The following is a 26810-nucleotide window of genomic DNA, read 5'->3' as shown; positions in this document are numbered from 1 at the left end:
GTGAGAATGAACATTGTACCCAGATTGTTGTTTCTGTTCGAGTCACTGCCAATTATGGTCTCTAGTTCAACTTTTAAGATGTTAGACAAAATCATATCTACATTTGTTTGGCAAAATAAAAAAGCTAGAATCAAATACAAAATCCTTCTTTGCCCAAAAGAGAAGGGAGGGTTAAATTTACCTGGTCTCAAAAATTATTATTGGGCAGCACAACTTAGAGCGATTATTACGTGGATCACGAAGGAGACAGACACAATGTGGGTGGGAATGGAACAAAATTCCTGTCAGAAAACACCTTTGGAGGTACTCCCGTTTTTGAAAGAGAAGATGCAGAAAAAAGAGGCAAGGCAAGGCAAGGCAAGGCAAGGCAATTTTATTTGTATAGCCCGTTTTCACAAACAGTTTGTCTCAAAGGGCTTCACATGGCATCATAACAACATCCTCTGCCCTTAGACCCTCACATCGACTGAGGAAAAACTCCATAGAAAACCCTTTTAACAGGGAAAAATCTGAGAAACCTCAGGGTGAGCAACAGAGGAGGGATCCCTCACCCAGGACGGACAGACGTGCAGTAGATGTTGCTACAGACAAGAAAACAGTTTACAATGCAAAATGTGGGAAACACGGAAATGTTAATAACAGCTGAAGAAGGAAGCTTCTGGTAGGGGAGGCAGGGAGAGCAAGCCAGCTTGATGGGGGACTGGATGGCAGACTTGTTCATGGAAGGGGAGCGCAGGCCGGTGTAACAGTAGGGAATAAGGGGGGGGGGGGGCGATGCAGGCGGCGGTTGGGGCTCTGGTGGATCGGTGGAAACACAGAGAGACTGCGAGACACCAAGGCCAAACTACAAAGTGCAACAAGTAAAATGTGCAGGGAGGAGAGGAGGAGAGAGGGGGAGAGGAGAGGAGAGGAGGGAAGGGCTCAATGTAACCTGATGTGTCCCCCAGCAGTCTAAGCCTATAGCAGCATAGCTATCAATGGTTCAGAGCTACCTGAACCAGTCCTAACTGAAGGCTCTGTCATAGAGGAAGGTCTTAAGCCTGGACTTAAACGTAGTTAAAGTGTCTGCCTCTCTGACCCATGGAGAGAGCTGGTTCCACAGTAAAGGAGCCCGGTAACTAAAAGCTCTACCTCCCAGTCTGTTTGTATTGATACTGGGAGTCACTAAAAGACCTGCATTCTGGGAGCGGAGTGCTCTGGTCGGACAGTAGGGACTAATGAGCTCTTTCAAATAGGATGGAGCTTTATCATTGAGAGCCTTATAAGTTAGCAGAAGGACTTTGAAGTCGATTCTAGGTCCTACAGGAAGCCAGTGGAGAGAAGCTAAAGTGGGAGAGATGTGTTCTCTCTTCTTAACTCCCGTCAAAACCCTCGCTGCAGCGTTCTGGACCAGCTGGAGACTCTTTTGAGAGTATTTAGGACATCCTGACAAGAGAGAGTTGCAGTAGTCCAGCCGGGACTGCGTAAGAGGGGCTGCGTAATGACTGGATTAGGGTAACAATAAAAGTATGGTCAATAGTGCGAAAAAAACTGAAAATATCTAACTCAATAAGTAGAATCACCAAAAAAGCAGGAAATCCAGACTTTTTACCATCTGTTATGGATGCAGGGTACAACAAATGGAGAAGTAAGGGGTTAATTTATATTGCACAAGTTTTCAATGGACAGTATATGAAGTCGTTTGAACAACTTAAAAAAGAGTTTAACTTTCCGAACCATGACTTCTACAAATTTCGACAATTAAGACACTACCTTCAGAAGCACAGAGAGTGGGAAAATATTTGTAGAACACCATCTAAGCTGGAGGAATTGCTGTTGTCGTATTTGGAGGGGGAGACTAAAAAGGGGTTAATATCAAAAATCGATAGAGTACTACAACATGAATGTAAGGACAACAATTTGGATGTTAAGGAAAAATGGGAATTAGAAACAAATACTATTATACCAGATGAAAATTGGGAGGAAACATTCAGAGCAGGACACAAATTAACAAGCAGCCCAATGTGGAGGGAGTTTGACTGGAAGGTGAAGATGAGATATTTCAACACTCCATCTAAGACTTCAAAATATAGCAACACATCTGAACTGTGTTGGAGAGGATGTCAGTTAATAGGAGATTTTACGCACATATTCTGGGATTGCCCACAGCTGTTGAACTTCTGGGAGAATGTTCGGAAGGAGATTGGGCAAATTTTGGACATTAATTTTGCTTTGGACGCAGCAATGTTTATCCTCGGCATAGCACCTGAGAATCTGACAGACAGAAACCTGATTGCTTTGTGGAGGATTTTGATTCTGATCGCTAAAAAGACAATAACAGCCTGCTTGCTAAAGCCAGAACCTCCAAACATATCACAATGGAGGAATAGAGTAAAAAATGTATACATCATGGAAAAAATCACAGCAAGGTTACAGCTGAAAACAGGACAGTTTGCTGAAAGATGGGCACCAGTGAAAACAGTATTGGAATTATAAACATCAACATTTTTTTTTTTTTTTTCCATGTGTATCTTGGAAAAGTATCTGAACACTTGTCTGGAATATTTGTCTGCGCATCTCTGTCATGTTCTATCTGTGCTGTATGTATGTTAAATAAAAAATAAGTTCCAAAAAAAAAAAGCCTCACAGTAATTCAATAATCTAGGAGTAGAAACCAGAGTCACTTGGGACGAGGATGGGATTCGAACCCATGCGTGCAGAGCACAATGGATTAGCAGTCCATCACCTTAACCACTCGGCCACCTCGTCAGCTGATGGCAACCCTCACCTTTTAAACAGCTGAACTCTTTGGAGCCTATTTGTCAGAAATGGACCCAGCAGGAGCCACTGAACACAACTCTGACATAATCAGGCTTCTTCCCAGCAGCTTCGTGCTACAGAAGGCAGAATACAGACCATCGATACATCATCAGAGTGAACACCAGCTGATGTTTACAAGTTTAATTCACCTTTTACTACAAAATAACATCCAAGCTCAGATTCTCTTGTCCTGATTGAACAAGTAAATGTTTAAGAAGATGAGAGTACCAGACTTTTTCATCCAAGGAAACAAGCATCCTATCACTGTCCTATGCAGAGTTTCTATGAAAAAAAGTGAGACAACCCCAAGATTTTCTTTTTCCTCTTGTTGGATTTTGCCACAGAGAATCAGAGCCAATCAAAAGCTTGTTGGACTTTAACGTTGGAGGACTGAACAAGTCATGACATCATCAGTTTTACCTTCACAGGTGCTTCATTTACTTTACTTTCAATTTTACAGAGGTCGAACCTGAAATCAAAGCTGTCTGTCAAAAGAAGTGAAAGCTTCCCAGGCTGTGATGTTCTTGTCTACAAACTCTGTCTTGTATGGAGCTTCAATCTTTAATAAAAAGAATAAAAAGAAGATAACATTTGTTGTGATTTGGCGCTTTAAAAATAAAACTTACGACTTACATGGAAACTGTCGGGGGGGGGGTGGAGCCTCCATCAGGTATGTGTTTGATGTCTGAATTCTGTCTCTGATGTCTGAATTCTGTCTTTGATCTCTGGGTTCTGAGCATTGATCTCCTGCTTCAGTCTTTGATCTCTGACTGATCCTAAACTAATCAAAGGATCACATCAGCATATTGGTCCAGTCTACAGATGGTGATTTTACCTATTTGAAGCCTTATTTTGTGTTTGATGGACATTTTTAAAATCACTAATGATTTTTTGACTGAACATCCTGGACACTGTGGTGCCTGATGAGGAGACAACTTGGGTACAAAGTAGAAGAGGAGGGTTTTTGGAGAAGGGATATTTTTGCAGTGTTCCAAGTCAATAATAACTGTGGAAAAATGTCATCATTTTTCAAAATGTCCTCACGAAGATGGTTTGAAATTCTGTCTCTCCCTCATCCTCAGCTTCTACAGCCCTTTAAAGAAAACCTTTGACTCGTGGATCTAAAAAGATCAGATGTTGTCTCCTCCAGAACATCAACACTTTAACGTTGTTGGCAGGACTCCAACCTGAGCAGGGAGACCCCAATGGATTTCTAGTCCATCGCCTTCACCACTCGGCCACAACAACCACATTCACACACACATTTGTAAAAGATTCACATTTACACAATTCTTTAAAATTATGTTACAAGCCCATTTGTGTGAGGTCCTATTTTCTCTTTTTCAGCATTCCTTTGTTTCCAGGTCTCTAATAAGTGCAGAATTACAAAGACAAGCAAGCTTGATCCATCCTGGGCAGGTGATATGAGCCATTGACCACTGGCCAGAGACCCTGGCACAGACGTTGGGGATGGTGACAGAGAGCATTTCTACAATTATATTCTACATTTATAGAATTCTACAATCCTACAATTTCATTGAGCAGACGCTTTTGTCCAAAGCCACTTGCATATGTTTTTGGTGAGTTTGGCTCCTGAGCTTGAGACAGTTGTGACTCATAAAGGACAGCTTCAAATGCAGCTGTGAAGCCTCATTGTCAGCTGGGAGGAACGACAGGTGTCTCCCTCTAGTGGCTCCTCACAGCAACACAAGCCTCATTTCATTCACATGCATCCACCACCTCATTACCAAAGGCCAGTTGGGCCTCGACAGACAGGTGAGTTTCAAGTGTTGGACAAAGGTCTTTAAGATGTTCTTATTAATTCTATAACATCTGAGACTAAAATCTATGGAATTACAACCAACAAGCAGTCAAACACCTGATCAGATGCTCCTTCATGAGGCTGAGAAGAATCAATCAAAACTGGGATGAAGAAAATTAATTGAGAGGAGAAACCTACTGATTGGATGACATGGACCCACCTGATCCATGTCAGCCTTGTTGGAGCAGAAAGAGGTGGATCAGAGGAATCAGTGGATCAAGACTCAGGTGTCAGATGAAGAATCTCTTTATTGACAATGGAGTCAGAGAAATCTTCCAATGTGAGAGAACGTGACAGACCATTTTATACCACAGACAGGCTGTGTGTGTGTGTGTGTGTGTGTGTGTGTGTGTGTGTGTGTGTGTGTGTGTGTGTGTGTGTGTGTCCTAACTGACTGGAAACTGAATAATAACCAGACTAACTTTTGTTATTGACCAAGTCTGGGTGACTCACTTAATTCATAACTGAAGTGATTATTTAATTAATAAACAGAACATTTGTCCAAAAGTCATGATCAAATTCATGTAAAATCTGAGCAACAAGGGTTTGAAAATGTTCAAATGAGCCAAAACAATGTCCTGGGATCCAACCAGGGACCTTTAGATCCACACAAATCTTCCCTGACCTCATAGAAACTGGAACATTTCAACAAATAAATTCAAATTCAACTCAGCAGCAACTCTAGAACAGTCAGAGCACTTGCTAATTCCCCTGTTAGCTCCAGATCAGACAATGCAGGCTCACCTTCACGCTTGGTTGTACGACCGTCACCAGTTGAAGCTTCTCTGGTTCAACAAACTCTGGGGACTCAAGACACAAGTCAGCACCGGTGCAGGTCCAGATCCAGATGTTAGCTGATGGGGACAATGGCTTAAGGGAGCTCCAGGTAGCTGGTTTGAACTGGTCCCTCATCTCTGTGAGTAGAAACCATCTGAGGTGGACGGTGAAGATCTGCTTTGTCCTCCTGATCTCCCAGTAAAGCCAGTATCAGTTGCGGCTGGCTCATAGGGGGCGCTGGGGCGCCGCCCCACCAGCTGTGGAGAGGAAAATCTCTACATGTATTTATACATATATATGTGCATATGTTTACAATTTGTATCGTCAATGTCAGCCTTACTTAATTGTGTGTGTCTACATGCAATATGGGTCATTTAAACAACATTTACGCCAAATGACTCATTCAATGAATAGTGAATTTACTCTGATAGACTGGATAATTTGTCTTTAGGGGCGCTCGTCAAAGCGCCCCAGACCTGCAATTAATTAGCCAATCCTGTATGGTTACTAGGGAAAAATAATGAATAATTGGCCAATCAACATCGCCAAATTTAACGGCGTAGGGGCGCTGGAAAAGTCGCCCCTACGCCAACGTAAAATGCGTGAAGGTTTGGATTGCTAAAGCTAGCTGAGGAGCCCGCGATATTCTTTTTGCGTAGTGAGATTCCCAGATTTCCGAATCCCTACGAAAAAAAATACCGCGAGAAGTGAGTGAGAGAGAAAATGGCGACAACAACGATCGAAGTTCAAGAGCAGCAGTTTCCACCGAATTCGGTGAGATCCCTTTTAAATTTCCCTTTTGCGAGGAGGACCATGGCGGAAAAAATCCGCGTTAAGGAGCTGGGACCGGACAAGCCTGAAATCAACATCCAGCAGCAGTCCAAGGAAAAGGCTAAATCCTACAACAGGACTTTTTGCCGGAGCTGGTTTCAGCGCAAGCCGTGGCTGACGGGTTGTGGAGCAGCCAACGCACTTTTTTGCTTCCCCTGCATCCCTTTCAGGAGTGACCGGTGTGATTCAGCATGGACACAGACAGGAATCACTGACCTGAAGCACCTCTCCGAGCGGATTAAGAAACACGAAAGAGCGAAAATTCACATGGAAAACTGCGTGAAGCTAGCGGTTCTTGGGAAGATTAGCATAGCAACGCAGCTCGATGACAGTCACCGCATCGCTGTAAGGAAGCACAATGATGAGGTAGATAAGAACCGTAACATCTTATCTAAGATAATTAACTGTTAAATTCTGTGGTGCTTTTGAACTGGCTCTGCGGGGACATGACGAAAGTGATTCCTCTGACAACGCTGGAATATTCAGAGGTCCAGTTGACTTGATGGCATCCATTGATCGGGACTTGAGGGAGCACCTTGAAAATGCAACCGTTTTTAAAGGCACCTCGAAGACAGTACAGAACGAGCTCCTGGACTGTATGCTGGCAGTTTTGAGAGAACAGATCCTGGATGAAGTTAAATCGGCAGACTTTTTAGCGATCCAGGCTGATGAAACTACTGACGTTTCAACACAGTGTCAGTTAGTCTTAGTTCTGAGATACATTGACGACCGCCACAATATTCAAGAGCGGTTCTTTGAATTTTTGAAACTGCCCAACACCTGTGCGGATGCAATAGCCAGTGCCTTATTGGAGAGGCTGCACAGCATCCTTTCTGAGGGACAAGAAAAGAAGCTGATTGCCCAGGCCTGTGATGGGGCAGCTGTGATGAGGGGTGCCAAAGGAGGAGTGCAGCGAAAGGTACAAGACATCTATCCAAACGCTCACTATGTTCACTGCTATGCCCATCAGTTAAACCTGATACTGCAGCAAGCAACCTCCCACATCCCTCAGAGCAGTCACTTTTTTTCTGACACGGGGGGATTTGCTTCTCTTTTCTCTAAGTCAAGCAAGAGAACTGCAGTGCTTGATGAGATGGTTGCGGACCGACTTCCAAGTGCATCATCAACACGTTGGAACTTCAACAGTGGTGTTAACACAGTTTATGAGCACAAGAAGGATCTGGTGAATTGCTTTCAGGCTATCCGGAACAGTGAAGGGTTTGATAGCCAGACAAAGAGAGAAGCTGGTGGCTATGTGAGAATGCTGGAAGATGAAACTTTTTGTTTTTTACTGGCCCTGTTCCACAAAATCATGCCACATGTGGACATCCTTTACAACCAGCTGCAGAAGAGAAACATTGATGCTGTCTACATGGCAGGAGTCACCCAGACATTCATTGACCACATGCAGGCTATCAGGTATGCTAAATTAATTAATTTGTAGCCTAACCTCAATTTCTCTGTATATGTAGACTTAAATGCTTATATATCATCTTATTTAAAGAATTGATTTATCTGTATAATATAATTGACAGTAATGATATCCACCTTTGGTTTTGTTAATGTATCCCTAACCAGTTTTTAGAACTTACTCATGAAACTTATGTGTTGGGTCAGGGAGGATGTACCTACTCTGGCTGAGGATGAGGAGTTCAGGGGACCTGCTCAGGAGCCACCCGCAAAGAGACGCAGAACCTTGGGAGAAGACACACTGCACCATTTGGCACTGGAGGTAAGAACTTGCTTCTTAGTGTGATTTGAATCACATTGTTAAATAAAATCAAAATAAGATGTTGGCCATATGATACAGTGGTCCAGACTTAAATGTATATTGTTTTATGATGATATGAATCATTACAGTATGTTTATTACATAATGTAGGCTAGCTCATCAGGTCAATGTATTAAGACAAGTGAAGATGCAATAATTCCTATTTTGTATAATTATATCATTGCATAGGTATGTGACACCATTGTGAGCCATGCCAAGGAGAGATTTAGTTTCACCAAGCATCTTGTCAGCGCCACACTCCTGCAAGGAGACCTGTTCCCACAGCACAGCCGAAAGTTCCCAGATTCAGCACTGAAAACCACAGTGGAAGCCTATCCCTCATTGGACAAGGCCAGACTTCAAACAGAGCTGTCTCTGATCTACGGGAACGAAGAGTTTCAGAGTTGCAGTGATGCACTGGCTCTCTATCAGGTTTTGATGGAAAATAACCTTCAAGACACGTTCACTGAAACTGTAAGTCTGCTCAACATCCTCATCACCACACCAATGACAACGTCAGAATCTGAGAGGTGCTTCTCCACTTTGAAGAGGATAAAATCTTTTCTTACAAATACCATGGCACAAGATCGGCTCAACGCTCTGGCTATGCTCTCCATTGAGAAAAAACTGACACGAAACATTCCTGGTTTCAACACCAGGGTCATTGAGAAATTTGCCTCCCAGAAAGAGAGACGAGCAAAGTTCCTGTACAAATGACTGCTGAATTCAAACACACACCCAGAAAGACTGAAACAAATAGACAGAGAGACAGAGGGAGAGAGACAGGTAGACGAAGAGAGAAAGAGAGACGGACACAAAGAGAGAGAGACAGAGAGAGACACACACACTAAGAGACAGACAAACAGAGATAGAGACACAGAGAAAAGGACACAAAGACGGAGACACAGAGAAGGAGACAGAGACAGACACAGATGAACAAAGAGAGAGACAGAGAGAGAGAGACAAACACACATTGTTGATTTGTATTGTAAAGATTAAGCTCAAATCACCTTCTGTAAAGTTAACATCATTGTATAATATTTGATCGCATAAAATTGACTGTAGTTGTAAATTGTTGTTGTTTTTTTTTGTCTTTGAAACTGTCGATTTTAAGAAGGAAAGTAAATACTATTTTAAAACATTTAATAATTGTCCGGCTGCTCTTTTTGAATGATTATACTAGACTAGGCACGGAAATGTTTTTGGCACACCAGCCCCACCAAGAATTTTTTTCACCAGCCACCACTGGCTTCTGTCATTTAGTTTACAGGAAATGTTGATGACACACTGGGATTTTTTGTTCTCCTGCTGTCACTGTCAAGTGCCAGCTTAACATGTGAGAGGTAGCAGGATCCATGCATGTGTTCATGTTTACAGCAGACAAGGAGGAAACCTTGGAGGATTTCAGGGACTTTTAGCAGTGGTTCACACTTCAGGTGTGAAAGCTTCTCAGTATAAAATTTTAAGTGAGCGAGCCAGGAGTTGAACCTAGAATCTTCTGACAGTAGTCAGTCATGCTATCCATTGCACCACCAGCCCTGTGAAAACCTCTTCATGTTCATGTGTACTTGATTTTATAGAAAATCCAAACGATCTGGTGACATTTTCAGGGGACACAATGGTGCAGTGGTCAGCACTGTTGCCTCACAGCAAGAAGGTTCCAGATTCGAGCCCCAGCTGTGTGAGTCTGCATGTTCTCCCTGTGTCTGTGTGGGTTCTCTCTGGTACTCCAGCTTCCTCCCACAGTCCAAAGACATCAAGAGGGGACGAGGCTGATTGATACTCTAAATTGACTGTAGGTGTGGCTGTGAGTGTGAATGGTTGTCTGCCTGTATGTGTTGGCCCTGTGATGGACTGGTGACATGTCCAGGGTGAACCCCGCCTCTTGTCCGAAGGCTGCTGGGATAGGCTCCACCCCCACACACAAACCTTGACATATAATCAGTGGAGAAAAGGAAATTAATCTACACTCATGACTTCATCTGTTTTGAGAACTGAACTGGATATAAACTCTGAGAATTCAGAGTAAGAACCAGGAGGGTGGGACACAATAATAGATAGGAGGAAATGTGGAGTCTGGGTTCTTTTCTAGAATGTGAAGGCAATGACAGTCCTGCCAAGTGACATCACTGACATGAATGGATGACTTCAGTCACCTGACTGGATGACTTCAGTCACATGACTGGATGACTTCAATCACCTGACTGGATGACTTCAGTCACATGACTGGATGACTTCAGTCACCTGACTGGATGACAGTGTAGATGCCAATGTAGAGGTTGGGGAAATAGTCTTTGAGAATCCAGCTTGAACCAAAGCCCTCCTTGTTCTTCAAAAACCCAAACAGCGACCATCAGTCTCCCTCCAATCCTGTACTTGGGTTCAATGTTGCTGTTCCATTTTGCAGCAGTAGGTGTCGCTGTGATACCAGGTTCAGTTCAAGAGTCCCAACTCCAGCTCATGTTGGTGACCTCAGTGGCAGGGTAAAATGGCGCTTCAGTGGATCATGTGGATCAACTCATGTCTGTCCTCACTGCTCCACAGGTCTGTCAAATGTTCTGTAAAATAGTTTGAGCACAGCAGAGATGCTAGATTAGGAGTTGATGGGAGTTGTTGCAGATACCAGTGTCCAAAGTCCAGCTTGAACCCAGTTTGTGCACTTATTTGTCAAGCTAGCAGAGATTCTTTTCACTGCCAAGCTAAAGTGACTTCTGTCAACAAAGGTAAACATACAAAAGGATATTTCTACTGTCAGTTCAAGATTTTTATCAAACTCCTTTTTCATAGCTTCAACCTTCCTCTTGTGTTAGCTTTCTGTTCCCATCTCTGATGTTAACAGGTCAGTTTTGACCCTCGTCTTCAATCAGCTGTCAAATAAACTAAAAACTATTTTCTATCATCCAAGTTGTTTCCCATCTCTTGGTTACCTTGTTAGGCTTCCTTATCATGGAAATATTGATTGGAATATTTTGTTGTGGGCCTCTGGACCTTTTTTTAGTCAGTAAACCCTCGATTTCAGTTAAAAAATGATCAAATGAACCTCCAGAAAATCATAGAAATAAACAAAAGGTTGTTGTGTTTGCTGACCATTACTGAGGGGTGTTAGAACACATCTCTGACATGGATTGGTTTTATTTATTCTTCATTTTAATATTATTAACTATTGTAACATCCATGGTGTTATGGGTCAGTTTCGACCCTCATATATTTACCTCAAGAAAAAGGCAAAAAATTCTCTTTTTTTTCAGCAATAGAACTTTAATACAAACACAAAATGAAAAGCAGAAATGGAGTGACTGCAGGAACAGGAGCTCCATGGAGCTCAGAGGAGTGATCACTCTCAACTTTGAGCAGTCCTGTTCAGAGTTTTCCAACAGGGCTTTGAGAGACCAAGAGTTCCCCAGAGCTGCAAGGAGGAACAAGAAGGAGACTTGGAAAAAGAAGGGAGGGAAACCTGTTGATGTGTTATGAACTTAAGTCACATAAAGTTCTCCATTTATTGAGTTTGTATTTTAAAACTTAATTGTGCAGTTCAGTGTTGAACAATAAAGAATGTGTTTATTGGTGACAAAGCATTTCAAGCTTTAAGTAGGAGGAATTGCTTTCTTGATCACCCCTTGACTAAAAACACCTACAAAATAAAACACACCACTGCTGTGGGCACCCACCTCATGGGAGTCAGGCCCCTGGTGGTCATGGCCCACAGGAGCCGTGGTGGGCGTCCCTGATTTTCATTTCTAAAAGGTGGCAACCTGACAGCAAACAAACCCATCCTCTGAACTAGGAGTCTCAGTTGAGGCTGCATCTGAAACCAAAGACTTTGTATGAATAACTGTCAACCCACATTCTTTGTCTGGACTAAAAGTTAATTAGTTAACAGTTGGCTAAGCTACCTGTGGTCAACTACTGATTTAAAAAAGGTCCAGAGGCCCACAACAAAATTTTCAAATCATCCAGTCATGTGACTGAAGTCATCCAGTCACGTGACTGAAGTCATCCATTCATGTCAGTGATGTCACTTGGCAGGACTGTCATTGCCGTCACATTCTAGAAAAGAACCCAGACTCCACATGTGGCTCCCATGATAACTGATGGACCTCTGGTTGGAGGCTGGACGATGATGTTTGGACTTGAAGGAAAACTCCTTGTCCAAATTCCATTGTGTTCAAATTTCAAGTCCCACAATAAGAAGTAGCTGAATCTGACAGGTGAAGGTTTGGAACTACAAGATGGTTGATGTTTTCTTGACTTGATGCTCTGACTGTCAGGGTAGATGACAGCTTCTTTCTGCTGCTGCATCTGAGTGGCTATGATTGGAGGTTTTCCCTCCCAAGGTTGTCTGGTTCCAGGGGAAATTTGAAAATTCCAGTCCCAACCTTGGCTGTTCTGAAACTCTTCTCCTGAATCACTCCTGAGCTGCAGCAAGAAAAAATACCAGTGCCCAACCAGATCAACTTAATGGCTGCTAACAGCCTCAGACACTTGATTTCCATCAATCTGGAGCCAAGAAGGCCCTCACCTGTGGTTCTCCTCCAGGAGGGTCCAGGTTCTGCCATTGTGGCTCCTTGTGCCACTGCCAGAGAGTCTCAGCTGCACACTGCAACATTTCAACAGGAGATTTACATTCCTTCAAATGTCCTGACATCTTATTCCAATGGTTCTGTTCCATATTTATATTTTAAAATCAATCACACAATGAAAGCTGCCACAGCTGGTTTAAGAGAGAGAACACACTAAGAGATTTGAAACCAGTAAAATATGCTTTTCTGTGTGCAAACTAGTGAGGGGCGTGGAAGGATATTTTACCACCAATACAGAACCCAAACTTTAGTCATGTGATGAGATGGCGACTGTGAAGAGTGATTATGAAGTTAATGGACAAAATGTGAATTGAAAGAAAATACATTAAAAAATACTAAATAAACAAATAAATAAAAGAAGGAGCACAAATGACATTTTTCTGCACAAATTTACTGGTATTAGACTGCATTTTTGGTTCATGAGTAGATGAAAGAGTATCACATATATATTATATACATGTGATACATGCATGTGGCTTTGGACAAAAGCTTAAAGAATTTTTAGAATTATTTAAACATACCAAGTGGACTGTTTCAGGTTTCTTGAAGATGCTTCAGCTCTCATCCAAGAGGCATCTTCAGTTTTCTTCACTGATGGGAGGATTTATAGCTCTGTGGGGGCGGGACCTTCTACAGAGGTGATTGACACATGTGAGCTCTGGGTGTCAAGAGTTGTTTTGGTCAGGTTGTGAAAGGGAAGTTGACTCAACTGGTATCTGTGTCAGTTAAAAGCCTCACAGTAATTCCATAATGTAGGAGTAGAAACCAGAGTCGCTCACGACGAGGATGGGATTCAAACCCATGCGTGCAGAGCACAATGGATTAGCAGTCCATCGCCTTAACCACTCGGCCACCTCGTCTCCTGAGTGTGACCCTGACTTTTTAAACAGCTGAACTCTTTAGAGCCTATTTGTCAGAAATGGACCCAGCAGGAGCCACTGAACACAACTCTGACATAATCAGGCTTCTTCCCAGCAGCGTCGTGCTACAGAAGGCAGAATACAGACCATCGATACATCATCAGAGTGAACACCAGCTGATGTTTACAAGTTTAATTCACCTTTTACTACAAAATGACATCCAAGCTCAGATTCTCTTGTCCTGATTGAACAAGTAAATGTTTAAGAAGATGAGAGTACCAGACTTTTTCATCCAAGGAAACAAGCATCCTATCACTGTCCTATGCAGAGTTTCTTTTAAAAAAAAAAGTGAGACAACCTCAAGATTTTCTGTTTCCTCTTGTTGGATTTTGCCACAGAGAATCAGAGCCAATCAAAAGCTTGTTGGACTTTAATGTTGGAGGACAGAACAAGTCATGACATCATCAGTTTTACCTTCACAGGTGCTTCATTTACTTTACTTTCAATTTTACAGAGGTAGAACCTGAAATCTGAAGGCAGAGGAGAAGTCCACGAAGAGAAGGTGGACATAGGAGTTCCTGCTCTCCAGATGGATGAGGGCTGCGTGGACCACTGATGAAATGACGTCATCAGTGGAGCAGTTTTGCCTGTAGGCGTACTGGTGGGGGGTCCACAGAGATGTCGATGGAGGCGTCTATGTGGGCCTTGACCAGCCTCTCAAATACTTCATGACTACTGGGGTGAGTGCAATGGGTCAGTAGTCATTTGGGCCTGTCACTGTGGAGCACTTGGGGACAGGGACAATAGTGGCAGTCTTTAGGCAGGTGGGGACAGGTGACAGCGCCAGTGAGGTGTTGAAGATGTCTGCCAGCACCTCAGACAGCTGTTGTGCACAGTCCTTCAGTACTCACCCTGGGATGTTGTCTGGGCGTGCAGCTTTGCGAGGGTTGATTCCCTGAAAGGTCTTCCTCACGTCTGCTGCGGTCACACTGAGGGGCGTGTCGTCAGGTGGTAGTGTGACTCTGGTGCTGGGGGGGGGGTCAGGGTCCTCGAAGTGGAGAAGAATCTGATTGAAGGAGTGAGGCGCTGGACCTGCTCTACTTGTGAAGTGTCATGAGATTTTAAAACTAAACTTTAAAAACTAGACTTTAAAAATAAAACTTACAACTTAAATGGAAACTGTCTGGGGGGGGGGGTGTAGCCTCCATCAGGTATGTGTTTGATGTCTGAATTCTGTCTTTGATCTCTGGGTTCTGAGCATTGATCTCCTGCTTCAGTCTTTGATCTTTGACTGATCCTAAACTAATCAAAGGATCACATCAGCATATTGGTCCAGTCTACAGATGGTGATTTTACCTATTTGAAGCCTTATTTTGTGTTTGATGGACATTTTTTAAATCACTAATGATTTTTTGACTGAACATCCTGGACACTGTGGTGCCTGGTGAGGAGACAACTTGGGTACAAAGTAGAAGAGGAGGGTTTTTGGAGAAGGGATATTTTTGCAGTGTTCCAAGTCAATAATAACTGTGGCAAAATGTCATCATTTTTCAAAATGTCCTCAGGAAGATGGTTTGTAATTCTGTCTCTCCCTCATCCTCAGCTGCTGCAGCACTTTAAAGAAAACCTTTGACTCGTGGATCTAACAAAGATCAGATGTTGTCTCCTCCAGAACATCAACACTTTAACGTTGTTGGCAGGACTCCAACCTGAGTAGGGAGACCCCAATGGATTTCTAGTCCATCGCCTTCACCACTCGGCCACAACAACCACATTCACACACACATTTGTAAAAGATTCACATTGACACAACTCTTTAAAATTGTGTCACAAGCCCATTTGTGTGAGGTCCTATTTTCTCTTTTTCAGCATTCCTTTGTTTCCAGGTCTCTAATAAGTGCAGAATTACAAAGACAAGCAAGCTTGATCCATCCTGGGCAGGTGATATGAGCCCATTGACCACTGGCCAGAGACCCTGGCACAGACGTTGGGGATGGATAGAGAGCATTTCTACAATTATATTCTACATTTATAGAATTCTACAATCCTACAATTTCATTGAGCAGACGCTTTTGTCCAAAGCCACTTGCATATGTTTTTGGTGAGTTTGGACAAAAGCGCGCAACGCCCCCTCAAACAGATGTCCTGCCCCCTCAAATCAAACTTTTAGAAGTGAAAAATCCGCTGATAGAAACACACGTCAATCAGCCCCCTCTCTTCTCTCATGTCGGTGCAGTGTGTGTCCTCACACAGCCTGCTGTCAGGACTCCCCTCTGTAAACATCCAATCACTGTGAGTATGCAAATGAGGCAAGACGCAGCCAGAGAGTGTCAAGTCAGCGGGGTAGGAGTTGGAAGAAGCAGTAAAAACTCCACCAAACTCGTCGTAGCGACCCGTGATATAACTAATCATTAACAACAACTCAAATAATAGTTAATATAACATTCATATATACATTTGTGCAGTCAAATGGGGAATAGTCTGCTGTTTTTTTACCCACTGGGAGCGTTTCTCAAGTCACAAGCACATCTGTACACTGCATCTAACAGACTGAGGACAAATGAGCGGTGTCTGCCGGACCCCTACGTGAAGCCCCGCCCCTCTGCACAGTTTTGTTTCAAACTGCTCAGGGAACTAATTAAAAAAAAAGAATTCAATAAATAAATAAAGAAGATGTTTTTCTCAAAACTTCACTTTGCACTCCACCTTTCAGCTGCTCACAAAGAGAGTTAATGCTGCGAGATGCATCCTTTTTTCAGAGCATTTAAAACAAGTGTTGCTCCTCTTGCATGTACTAAAAGCAGTAGCAGTGATGCTGCTGCTAGTACTAGTGCATCAGAGGCAGTAGCTAGCATAAATACACCTGTACCATCAGCAAGCACTGCTTCTCCTGTTCCTCCTCCCTCAACATGTGCTGCCTTAAAGCCCCTTGCTCAGCTACCTAGTGACTTAAATGTCAATGCACCATCCCAGCCAATACTGGGTAGCTACCCAAAGCGTGCATTTGGTGCGACATTCAGGTCATTCAATCCTGCCTGGTACCGCTCACGACCATGGCTGGAGTACTCTGTTGTGCGGGACGCATGCTTCTGTTTCCCCTGTCGGAAATATGGTAGCTCTGCTAATGAGAGGGATGTTGTTTTTACCCTTACTGGTTTTAACAATTGGAAAGCAGCACTCGAACGAGACATGGGGCTACAGAGGCATGTGTCCAGCCACAACCATGTGCACTCTTCCACCACCTGGACTCAGCACAAAAGCAGAGAGGCTACAGGGGGTACTGTTGACTCTCTGTTGGTTGGTAAAACCCAACTTGAAACAAATCATTATTATGTCAAGAGTGTGGGCAGTGCTATTAAGTTTCTCTGTGTGAATGAGTTGGGGCTCCGTGGGACTGCAGAAACTTTGAGACATGATGCAGGTGGTGATGATGTTGCTTCAGGGCTTTTTCTGAAACTCATGGGGTATACATTAGAGAAGGATGAGAAGCTAGCAAGCATTGCTAAGGGTATCCCAAAGAATGCAAAATACACATCTAAGGATATCCAAAATGAAATGATCCAAACACTGGCAGACATGGTGCTTGCAGAGGTCAGGAAAAAATATGAAAATGCTGATTCTGCAGGGTTTTGCCTCAAATTTTTGCAATTGCATGCAGTTGCACATTGCAACTTTGCAATGTGGAAAATTTGTCTGTGATGATTAGATTTGTCAGCAATTCCATGCCAGAGGAGCATCTTATTGGGTTGCTTGACTTGCATCAACTTGATGCAGAGTACATCACGTCTGAAATACTGACACACCTTTCTGATGCTGGCTACAGTGCTGACAACACACTTAGCCAGTGTCATGATGGAGCTTCTGTGATGAGTGGGATAAGAGGTGGTGTACAAGCTCTGCTGCAAAACAAGCTTGCTAGGTATATCCCAGACATCCACTGCTACAACCATCAACTGCACTTAGTGGTTGTGCATGCCATCCAGAGTGAACCATGTGCAAAGAGATTTTTTGACCTCTCTAGTTCATTGTACAAGTTTTTTCAGCACCACTATGTGTCTGAGAAATATAATGCACCTAACCTTAAAAGGCTGCTTGAAATCCGATGGACAAGCCACTATGAGGTGACAAGGTGCATTGTTGACAATCAAGACCATATTGTCAGTATCCTATCTGAGTTGACAGAGGATGATAGTGCTGCTGTTGACCTGTGGACCGAGGCATCGGGCCTGCTGTGTCAAATTAAGAGGCATCACTTCTTTGAGACTGGAAAGTTTCTAGTGCGGGTGCTTGGTGTCTTGAAACGAGCAAATGCAATTCTACAGTCTCAGTCTGTGGATATGTGCAGTGCTTCTGAGGTTGTTGGTGCAGCACTGGAGTCCTTAAAAAGCCTCCGTGAAGATGAGGATTGGGGAGAGTCATCTCAGTCAGCTGCTGGGGATGATGCACCGCCTCCAAAGAGAAGGAGGACAATGAGCAAATGTCTTGGTCAAAGTGTTGTGCTCTCAACTGTGGGCCATACAGACTCGGACGATCCAACCATTTCCCTCTCTCAGTCTCTGAAAAGATCTCTGCTCAACATCCTTGACAGGGCCATTTCAGAAATGGAGAATAGATTTTCTCAGAAGAACGTTGAGCTGATGAGAGCCATATCTAGTCTTGCACCCAAATCCAGCACATTTCTAGATTCAACCGTGTTGCATCCTCTGTCTGCGCTGGCTGGCACTGTGGCAGATGATCTAAAAAATGAAATTCTTGTGGCAAAACAGATGTTGCTCAAGAAATGTCCAAATGAAACAGACCTATCCACTGTCTGTAAACACCTACAGGAGTACAAGGAAGCTTTTCCTGAGTTGCATAAATTGTATGTAACAGCCCTGGTAATTGGTGTGTCTTCAGCATCGTGTGAGCATTCCTTCTCCACATTGTCACGGGTCCTAACCCCTTATCGTCGCACCATGTTACACAAGCGAAAGATAAATTTGGTCATCTCAGCCCATGAGAAGTCCATAACCAGTAACTTGGATATGGATGAATTTGTGAGAGTTTTTGCACAAGGAAACAGGAGACTGGTGTTGTAGAGTGGAGTGGGGAGAAAAAATAGTGAGAAAGGAGGAGATTTTAGTTATTAAGTTGCTAATAAAAAAAATACATAAAAAAAGAAGAAAAAGTTATGTTATATGTTCTGCTCTGTAACTGTTATGTTGTACAAATTAGTTCCCTAACTATTTTTTTGTAGAGTGGAGTGGGGGGAAAAAATAGTGAGAAAGGAGGAGATTTTAGTTATTAAGTTGCTAATAAAAAAAAAATAGTTTGAGAACTTGATGTTTGGTGATTTTTTTTTCATAAGACTTCCTTTCAGTTTTGTAAATATTGATGATAGTGACAAGTCTTTCCTTTAGCCTGAAATGTATTTGAGAATTAGGCCATCCAGTTAAGATTAATGTTATGTTGTTGCTTGGTTGTTAAAATCTGGATGAAGGATATTTTATTTTACTTTTCATTTATTTATTTCATTTATTTTTCAGTTCCCCCCCTGAGGGATTGCCACCTTATTGTGGTCAGGGGGTTTGCGTGCCTCAGTGACCCTAAGAGCTATACCAGCAGAAGCTTTAGTCTTCAGGTGGGACACCCAAGCTGGACAGGTCTTAGTGTAGAGGCCTGACAGAGTGCAATCCACTTCTCCAGGTTGAGATCTGGACACACAGCTAACAACTGCCGTGAAGAAAACACTAACAGTGTTAAAAATGTGTAAAAAAAAAGAAAGAAAAAAAAAAGAACATGCCCCCTTCACATTTCTGACTGCCCCCTCTTATGTGCATTCCTAGAACCGGCCCTGCTGTCGCTGCAGGTCAAATGTGAAGAACCAGCATCTCCCATTTTGCAAAAAGTTAAATTTTTCTAACTGTTCAATTGGAAAGTATTGTAGCGTCCGTCAGGGCGTGTCGAAATGATGAAGGAGGCTTTCACCAGTTGACCATTTATTTTTGGTAACAGTAATGGTTACTGTCGGCCGCAACCACGCCAAAAAGAACAAAAACAATGTCAATTCACGATCTTTCAGCAAGCGCTCTCTCCTCTCTCTCTCTGCTCTCCCACCCAAGCGCACACGCAGCACACACGCACTCGTCTCTCTCACACGCTTACGCCCCCCGCCCCTTACCAACTCAATTGATTAACACAGAATATAGAACATTACAACAGTTACAACATGAACACTAACGCAGGGTCGTTACAGTATTTTCAGATTGAAGAAGTGCTCAAGAGAAACAGGAAAATCCCTCTCAGCACAGCAAACTCCAAACATCAATCCATTTTCTACATTTTTCGACACTTCTTCTGCCACTAGATGGCAGTACCTGTGACCAAATCACAACTGAAGCACTTTTGCGCTTCCGATGGACTTTTCCTTAATTAAGTCTAAATTCTTGCTTGTGTTGTATGTCGCTTTGGACAAAAGCGTCTGCTAAATGAAATTGTAGAATTGTAGAATTGTAGAAGTGTTCTTGTCTTGCCACTGTGAGACTGTCACTAGAAAACTGACCAATAATAATTTCATGTGGCATGCAATTAACAAAAGACCACAAATAACACTGGTCAAGTTAATTTTATTTATTTTGCGCCAAATCACAACAAAAGTTATCTCATGACTCTTTACAGGTAGAGCAGGTCCAGTACCAAACTCCTTCAATGAATCTACACCCAACAATTCTCCATCAGCAAGCACATCCTGCAACAGTGGTGACAAAAACCTTCCTTTTAACAGGCAGGAACATCAAGCATCAAGGTGATACCTTCCAGGGGACCGATCTCATGAGATAAACTTGTAAAGTGTCATGAGATAACTTCTGTTGTGATTTGGCATTTATAAATAAAATTGACTTGACTTGACTTGGAAGTTAGAATTAAATTTAAAGTAGAAAAATCTTCCCTCTTCAATCCTGTCACTAAGTGTTGTAAACTGTTTCAAACAAATTCTACTGTTAAACAGTTCAAGTGTTTCCAATGAAGCTGAATGTGCTCTCGCCTACTTTCCTCAATTGTGTTTCTTTCATGTCCTCCTGAGATCAAAGACAGAATTCTAGGTACTGTCAAAGCCCTGATGACATCATCAGGAATTCTGACTTTGATCTGGAGACTCTTGCTTTAACCTGAATTTGATCTGACTGAAGTTTTAGTTTAGGTTGCATGATCCACATTCTAATTGTTCCTTTCCCTCTTTAGGAGTCAATGAGAATAGAAGTGTATATAATAATGTATATACAACCTTGGAGTATCTTTCCAAAGCTTTTAGTATTTCATCTTGTTTCTACTTGTAGTTTTAGTGTCTGGATCTTTTCTTTTTATATCCTGCTGTCTGCTCTTTGCTTTTGGAGCTTCCTTCAACAACTACCAAGCCTCCTGGGTACTGTAGGAAACATGGTCAAGTTCTTCTTACTTTTGCAGTCACGTCCTGCTCACATTGGTCTGTCTTCATTTGACTCCTCCCACTGCCACAATGACCAGCCTTTATACACTTGGTGACTGGGGCCCTGGTTGCTGCAGGCCTCAACACCAGCCTGTGGTTGTGAGCAGGGAAGAACAGAACTGACAGTATCTCACATGCAGGACCTGGGTCAGATCCTGGTGCCAGCTGGGGCACCGCTTTAACCTGGACGCCCTGGAAGATCTTCTCCAGGAACTCGCCTTTTTGGTTCCATCAAGGCCTGTGAGGATGGTGAAGAGTGATCCACCACCAGGCACCACAGTCAGCAGCAGCCATTTTGTTCCACTAGACTCAAGTATGATAGTGAAAGACTGGTGAGTACTTGCTAACTAACACTTCCTGTTTTTGTTGCTATTCTTCCATGAATGTGCTCATGTTGGCTTGTCCCCAACCACAGTTTCAAAGCCATGATGACATCTTTCATTAACAATCAGACTTATTTTTTCTCTATTTGGACAAATAAGGTTTCAACTGACACGGCTGGCCAACGTCCTGGAGTTAATTCAGCCTGTAGAACCAGGTGCTGGTTCCTTCTATTACCAGGCAGGAACGGGCAGCAGATCCAAGATCAGTAGGTGAAGATGTCTGCTTTGACTGGTAGGAGGAAAGAGAGCAGGAGAGCTGGTCAGAGACAAAGACAGATAATGAAGAAGGAGTGCTGTATTCTGCTAGCACATGCTAGTCACAGTCAGAGATAATGAGTCTCAGCAGGGAAAGATTCATCACTGATTTCAGAAGATAATTGGACGTTCACTGGAAGACTATGAATGTTTGTAGGTCAGAGGTGAAAAGAGTACAAGTGCACCTGTTGTGTGTGATGGGGCACCAACATGCAAGAAGTTGTCAAACATTTTGAGCGAAACAGCATGAAACTTCAAGTAAAGAATTAAAATTATTTAATCAACAATGGAGCCTCTGTAATAAAACACAAGGAACAACTGACTACCTCACCATTGACTTCACACTGATAACCAGGAGGTAACGTGGTAGTCAGAGGAGCAATGGTCAGGTCTGTGGACTCAGAAGACAATTCTTCTTCTGGTCCAGGGTTTGAAGACATCGGTGGAAGACAGAGGAGAGGCCATGTGAGACCTGCCACACCTCTTCAGTGACCCTATGATGGCAGTGGTGGGATTTGAACCCACGCCTCCTCAGAGACTGGAGCCTTAATCCAGCGCCTTAGACCACTCGGCCACACTACCTTTTTCCTTTTAATTTTCCATGATGGAAGACAACTCAACACAGGTGGTTTCATCACTTTCAGTTGTCTGAAGATTGGAGCACCATGAACTCAGAGGCTGATTCCTGAAACCATCAATAAAACTCTGCATTCACTTCTTCTTCATGTTAATTGATGATGTTTTGATTTATTCTTCTAGAATCATTTGAACAAACCCTCCCTCAACACAGTGAAGCAAAACTCTTTGGCCTTCATCTGACAGGATGAGTTTCTTTTCCCAGTGATTACATTGATAAAGTGAAAGCTTTGCAGCTCTCACTGGAAAGTCCTGAGGCTCGTCCCATTCTGAAGCAGGCAGTTGCTCCCAGCCAGCCGACACTTTCACTCTCTTTTGTAGGAGTGAGGAACAAAATCAAAATAAAGAATCATCACTCTTTCATTGGGGCTCCTTTCTCCTTGTTCTGATACAGAAATTCAACAGCTTCTATCGTTTAGTTTCCAGGAAATGTTGATGACACACTGGGATTTTTTGTTCTCCTGCTGTCACTGTCAAGTGCCAGCTTAACATGTGAGAGGTAGCAGGATCCATGCATGTGTTCATGTTTACAGCAGACAAGGAGGAAAACTTGGAGGATTTCAGTTACTTTTATCAAAGTTGCTCACTTCAACTTCTCAATATAAAGGAGGGTGGTACACAATAATAGATAGGAGTAAATGTGGAGTCTGGATTCTTTTCTAGAATGTGAAGGCAATGACAGTCCTGCCAAGTGACATCACTGACATGAATGGATGACTTCAGTCACATGACTGGATGACTTCAGTCACATGACTGGATGACAGTGTAGATGCCAATGTAGAGGTTGGGGAAACAGTCTCTGAGAATCCAGCTTGAACCAACGCCCTCCTTGTTTTTCAAAAACCCAAACAGCGACCATCAGTCTCCCTCCAATCCTGTACTTGGGTTCAATGTTGCTGTTCCATTTTGCAGCAGTAGGTGTCGCTGTGATACCAGGTTCAGTTCAAGATTCCCAACTCCAGCTCATGTTGGTGACCTCAGTGGCAGGGTAAAATGGCGCTTCAGTGGATCATGTGGATCAACTCATGTCTGTCCTCACTGCTCCACAGGTCTGTCAAATGTTCTGTAAAATAGTTTGAGCACAGCAGAGATGCTAGATTAGGAGTTGATGGGAGTTGTTGCAGATACCAGTGTCCAAAGTCCAGCTTGAACCCAGTTTGTGCACTTATTTGTCAAGCTAGCAGAGATTCTTTTCACTGCCAAGCTAAAGTGACTTCTGTCTACAAAGGTAAACATACAAAAGGATATTTCTACTGTCAGTTCAAGATTTTTATCAAACTCCTTTTTCATAGCTTCAACCTTCCTCTTGTGTTAGATTTCTGTTCCCATCTCTGATGTTCACAGGTCAGTTTTGACCCACGTCTTCAATCAGCTGTAAAATAAACTAAAAACTATTTTCTATCATCCAAGTTGTTTCCCATCTCTTGGTTACCTTGTTAGGCTTCCTTATCCATGGAAATATTGATTGGAATATTTTGATGTGGGCCCCTGGACCTTTTTTTAGTCAGTAAACCCTCGATTTCAGTTCAAAAATGATCAAATGAACCTCAAGAAAATCATAGAAATAAACAAAAGGTTGTTGTGTTTCCTGACCATTACTGAGGGGTGTTAGAACACATCTCTGACATGGATTGGTTTTATTTATTGTTTCATTTCAATATTATTAACTATTGTAACATCCATGGTGTTATGGGTCAATTTAGACCCTCATATATTGACTTCAACAAAAAGGAAAAAAAGTCTCTTTTTCAGCAACAGAACTTTAATACAAACACAAAATGAAAAGCAGAACAAGCCAGAACCCAAAATATGGATTTGCAAGTTCAAACAAACAACAACCAGTCAAGCAAATCAAACCAACAGAAACCAACTACTGGTTCTAAAACCAGTAAAAAACAAAAACAGAGGAAAAGTCTCTGTGTGTAAGAACATGCATGTGTATGTGTGTGTGTTTAGATGCGTGTGTGTCAAAAACTGACACACTTTTTTTTGGACAACATGAGCCAACAGTGGTGGTGTCTGTCAAAGAGGTGGAGCTCTGTCCTTCACCTGCAAGATTTCAGCTGGCAGCTCAGGTCTAGTTTTCTTCACTGTGCCACCATGAAAAGTTTCCTCCTGAGAAGTCGTTGTCCAAGGTCATGGCTGGTAAAAGAATTTTCACCAGTGACATTGGGACCCTGCAGGGGGGGGGGGGGGGGGGGGCCTGGGCTCTGATGCCGAGGATTCGCGCTGGTCCCCCGGTGGGGTCCTGCGGTGGGGGCTGGGAGACGATGGGAGGAGGGTCACACCCACATTTGGGAGGGGTTTGCTAACCTCGGCCCATTCTCGTGGGGGCTGGGCCCTGGCGCGGTGTCCTGGACTGCCGCCACTCCGGACAAAGGGAGGATGCTGGGGGACGTCTGAGGGATGGGGGCTGACCTCCTTGATGCTGATCGAACTGGGGGCCCTGACCAAGGGCTGCTGGCTGGGGGTTCTGCTGTGCACTGGGGGCCTGGGCCCTCCCTGCCCTCGCACTGCACCGTGGTGGGCCTTCTGCCCGGATCTCCGGACAGTGCCCCTTGGTGCTCCAATCTGACCCTTGAACCAGGGAGGCTAGACTCCCTGTCGGCTGGTTGCAGGGGTGACGGGGTGGTCAGCGAGGCCAGTCTGGAATTTGGCCCCCTGCAGGTCTGGCCCATTCCTCAGCTCCTCTCATTGCCTCTCTGTTCCATCACATCACATCTTATGTATCACTAGGCCTTGAGGGGCTGGACCCCCCAATTTTAATCACATCGTAGACATTTAGGGCTTGGGGGAGTGCATGAGGATGTACTGGGAAACTCTGCCGTCTGCAACCGGCGGGGCTCCCATGCCCTGGGTGCCTCCGCCAATTTTAACTACATTCTAGTCATCCACATCATCACATCTACATTCCCATGCACAACACGCACCCTGCACCATGTTGGGATGGGGGGGCAGCTGGGGCAGGGAGTGGGTCCAGTGCTGCCTCCTTTGCTAACTGCACCATTGCAGGCCTGGGGGCCTGGCCGGGGCTCTTTGGGGGGGGGGGTGGTCCTCTTCCCGGCGTGATGGTTGGGCTGGGGTTGGTCACAGGCCCTGCTGTTGTGCGGTGGATCGCTCGCTGGCGGTTTCACTAAGTTTGAGGTGCCCTGGACTGTATCAGCATCTATGGAGTACTCAGCCCCTGTATGGAAGAAGATGAGAGTATGATTGTTTTGTCTGGGGGTGGCGGTCCTGGGCGTGCGTGCCTTCGGCTCACCCTGGCGGGTGGGCTGGGCCTCTCCAGGGAGTGGGGGGTCCCGGCTGGCTGGCTGGTGGTGCCCTATAGCCTGAAGCCCTCCTGCTCTGGGGGGAGGGGGAGAACAGGGGATGAGTAGAGGGGATGGGGATCGAGGGTTGGGGGGGGATAGCTCTGTTCGGGGGCGGTGGGCCTGGTCGTTGTGGTGGGCTGTAGCTGCCCCGCCTGGGTGTGGGGTGTGGGTGGGTGTCGGCCTCGCCACTGGCGGACCCCATGGGTTGGGCCTGTGGCTGTTTCCTGGGGGGGGGGGGGGGGGGGCTCCCCGTGTCCTGGGAGTTTCGGGGTGCTCTGGTGACCTGGTCCTGACCTACCTGCCATCCTTGACTGGGGGTGCGATGTCCTGGCCCCCCACATCAGCTACAGCCAGCTACGCACACCATCCAAGAAAAACCGTAGCACACATACATACACGTACACACGCGTATACACACATACACGCATGGAGCGCACAACTTACCCATAATCACACACTCAGACATTTATCTTAAAATTATATTAAACCAGATGGTAAGCTTGCACCGGAAATTCTGCAACCATTGTTTTTTTTCTTTCTTTTTCTTTTGTTGTTGTTACTTTTTCTTTGTTTGTTTATTTGGTTTTTGTGTGTTTTTGTGTGTTTTTGTTGTTGTTGTTGTTTTCTGCTATTGCTGTTGTTGTTTTTGTCTCCCCCCTCCCCCTTGTCTTCGCTGTCCTGTCCCTGTTCTCTCTTCCTGTCCACTCCTGAGCATCAGTCCGGTAGCTTCATCAATGAACCAACACCATTCCTAATAAAATTAAACATAAATGGCAATAGGAGCAATTTATCAAATTCCTCCTATGCAGAGTAAAACTGCTTCAGTACAACAAGGCACCAGGAACACTGATGCTGCTTGCCTCAGCTACTGAACAGGACAGGTAAAAAAAAAAAAGAGACAAAAAAAAAAAGAAATAAGGCATTACAGCTTTGAAGGAACTTGTCCAGCACTGGTTTGTGAGTGGGTGTTGTCCTGTATTGGCAGGAAAAACTCCTTGAAATGTCATGCAAGTTTTTTCTTAAAAAGAAATGTGTAAAACATTCAGTAACATCCAGGACCAAAGACAAGAGAAGGCAACGCTCCAGGAGTCTTTGATCTCTGAATTCTGTGCATTGATCTCCTGCTTCAGTCTTTGATCTCTGACTGATCCTAAACTAATCAAAGGATCACATCAGCATATTGGTCCAGTCTACAGATGGTGATTTTACCAAGTGGACTACAGCAGTCCTTGTTGCTGTCTGCTGTTGTGTCACAGCAAAGTAAGGAAACAGCCTGACGGTCCTCAGGAGGAAATTCAACAACCTCCAAAGATGGAGGTGA

General features: G+C 43.9%; 3 non-coding genes across 3 annotated transcripts; all 3 read right to left on the bottom strand.

Annotated features, from left to right (window-relative positions):
• Positions 1-2666: 2666 nt before the first annotated feature.
• Positions 2667-2748, bottom strand: trnas-gcu (transfer RNA serine (anticodon GCU)). The gene has a single exon. It is a non-coding gene; the product is annotated as a tRNA-Ser (tRNA).
• A 10609-nt stretch (positions 2749-13357) lies between these two features.
• Positions 13358-13439, bottom strand: trnas-gcu (transfer RNA serine (anticodon GCU)). Its single transcript has one exon. It is a non-coding gene; the product is annotated as a tRNA-Ser (tRNA).
• An 8603-nt stretch (positions 13440-22042) lies between these two features.
• Positions 22043-22124, bottom strand: trnal-aag (transfer RNA leucine (anticodon AAG)). The gene has a single exon. It is a non-coding gene; the product is annotated as a tRNA-Leu (tRNA).
• Between the last annotated feature and the right edge of the window lie 4686 nt (positions 22125-26810).

The sequence above is a fragment of the Aulostomus chinensis genome, chromosome 4 (genome assembly GCF_037954235.1).
Source record: "Aulostomus chinensis isolate RoL2024-O1b breed Wild chromosome 4, RoL_Achi_v1.0, whole genome shotgun sequence".
NCBI lineage: Eukaryota > Metazoa > Chordata > Actinopteri > Syngnathiformes > Aulostomidae > Aulostomus > Aulostomus chinensis.
Note: the sequence above shows the minus strand (reverse complement) of the source record. Positions and strands in the feature narration are given on the sequence as shown.